This window comes from Belonocnema kinseyi, chromosome 5, assembly GCF_010883055.1.
Source record: "Belonocnema kinseyi isolate 2016_QV_RU_SX_M_011 chromosome 5, B_treatae_v1, whole genome shotgun sequence".
Classification (NCBI taxonomy): Eukaryota; Metazoa; Arthropoda; class Insecta; order Hymenoptera; family Cynipidae; genus Belonocnema; species Belonocnema kinseyi.
In genome coordinates this window covers 30,102,680-30,105,376 of record NC_046661.1, presented here as the reverse complement: position 1 = coordinate 30,105,376, position 2,697 = coordinate 30,102,680, and positions in this window count along the sequence as shown.

The window sequence follows — 2,697 nt, the reverse complement described above, 5'->3', positions numbered from 1 at the left end:
GTTCATTTATGCGATATTCAGATTTTATTTCTTGTGTATATTTTCAGGTTCTGTATACAACTTGTGTTTTTCTTTTGATTATTTTAAAACTCGGTTCATTTTCATTTCTGTGAATTTGTTTTTACTGATTAAACGTAACTTCTTATAAGCTCAGTTTTTTAAATAATAATCATCGTGATTTGGAAATGATTTTCTAAATTAAATGTTTGCCTTTCTCAAAAATTCATTTGAATTTTGTTTGATGTTTCTAGTTAAAATAATTGAAAATTGAAAATAGATTTTAAACTCTGTGTATTTTGAACACTTAAAACTTTCAAATCTCTTAGAGTTTTACATAACTTGATTAAAATTAATTCGAATTTTGAAAATGCATTAAATATTAAAATTAAAAATTAGCGCATGCCCTTCAGGCTCAAAAATGCCCCGGCGACTTTTCAGAGGCTAATAAACCGTGTCTTGTCTGGTCTTCATGGCATCGAACTCTTCGTGTACATGGGCGACATAGTCGCTTATGGAAAATCGTTAGAAGAACATTCGTGTAAACTTAGAGGACTTTTCGGACGGCTAAAGGAGGCTGGATTAGCCCTCCAACCGAAAAAATGCCACTTTCTGAAAAAACAGTTAACCTACCTAGGTCATGTTATTTCAGAAGACGGCGTTAAATCATATCCCAGAAAGGTGGAAGCGGTTACAAATTTCCCAGTTTCTAGACTAAGGAAAAATATAAAACAATTTCTCGGATTAATAGGTTATTACCGACGTTTTATTCCAGAATTTGCTAAAATCGCGAAACCACTTAACTATCTTCTGAAAGGGGCTGTGCCATTTAAATGGACAGAAACCCAGCAATCAGCTTTTGAAATGCTTCGTGACATAATTTGCTCAGAACAATAGTCGTTATAGTTTCAACGTAGTTGTAAATGCCAGGGGTAGTGATCACCCTTATCTCAACAACATTTCGCGCTGAATAATGTCATTTAAAGAGACAATGATCCCTCTCAAGTTCGAATGTGTCAAATTTTCAAAATTAAGAAATGGTTTAGATGATTTGTCATTGTTTTTCAATTAAACAAATAATTCAATAACATTTCGCTGGGAGTAGACTTCGTGCTTTCATTTTCTCAAGTAAAATTATTTTTCTAGAAAAATCTGGCCGTAAGAAAATAATTAGGGAGGCCCATGAATCCACAGTAGGAGGACACGAAGGTGTTTCAAAAACGTATTGGAGTACACGAGGGGATAATTTTTGGGATAATCTCAAAAGCGATGTCCAAAAATATATCAAATACTGTAAAAAAATGCCCGAAAAATAAATTAGTGAGATTTAAAAATCGCCAACCGATGCATATTACTAACACTCCCGCTTAACACTTTGAAAGAGTCCAAATGGACATAGTTAGACCCTTGCCCGCTACCCCGCTTGGAAATAAATATATCCTGACGATTCAAGATAATTTCTCGAAATACGCCAACGCCATACCTGTATCACAAATAGATGCAACCACTATTGCTACAGCCCTGGCAGAGCATTTTATTTAAAGGTACGGGTGTCCTTGTATAATACACACCGATCAGAGTACCAATTTTACAAGCAACCTCATGAAAACCTTCTGTAAAATTTTGAAAATTGAACGAGTGACAACGACTGCGTTCCATTCCCAATCTCTAGGCTCACTAGAACGTAACCACCAAACTCTGGTAGAATATCTTCGACAATATGGTGATAAACAAAGCTGGGATGAATAGCTGCGTTTTTTCATTTTGTCTTATAATGTCACTGTCCATGAAGGCACCGTTTTCGCACCTTATTCTCTTGAATTCGGTAAAGAAGCCAATATCCCAACTATCCCGGGGGCACAAAGTTTGGCGACGTCTTTACGACATCGTTACGACAATTTTACGACATCCTATGTCCATGACGTTAAGGTCTCTTTACGATATCGTAAATAAGTCGTATGATCTGACGATGTCTTTACGATCTCGCAAAGACACCGAAACGACATGAAAATAGGATATCATAAAGTTGTCGTAAAGCTGTCGTAACAAGTACGTAAAGACGTAGCCAAATTGTGTGCCCACTGGGTAGTTTTGCAAAAGAAGCCCCTCCTGTCACGTATGTCCAATACATGAATAATTTTTTAGAAAACTGCATAATATTCATTCAGAAGCTGCTGAAAAAATCAACGTTGCACAAAATATAAAATAAAAATAATTAGAATATTTCTAGTAATAATTGATTCTCTATTAAATAATAAACTTCAAATAGGTCTTAAAAGGTAAGCTCAGTTCACAACAAAGTGGGCGAGCAGTGCGCTTGGTAGAACTGGTAGCACGGAGAGTTGGAGAACCGCCGGACTCGGAAGTCCTCAGTCCTCTCTCTTCGTCATAAGGGCGAAGGGGAGAGGTTGGTAGATAACCCCATGATTTTCATGATGTTTTATCAGCGCACCAAATCCACTACATATGTTTTGCTGAGACCCATATACATTTTTTGTTCCTAATATAAGTATTAATATACTAACTAACGTGTAAATATAATAATAATTCGATTCTAATGAATTTAGTATTAAATTTTTTAATATTTAGATAATTCCAAATAATTCGTTTTCATATTTGCAATTTGAGATTAATAAGTGCAGTAAAATTACTTTACCTTAATTTTAAATCCTACTTTTCTTGCATCACCCATAAGATTTT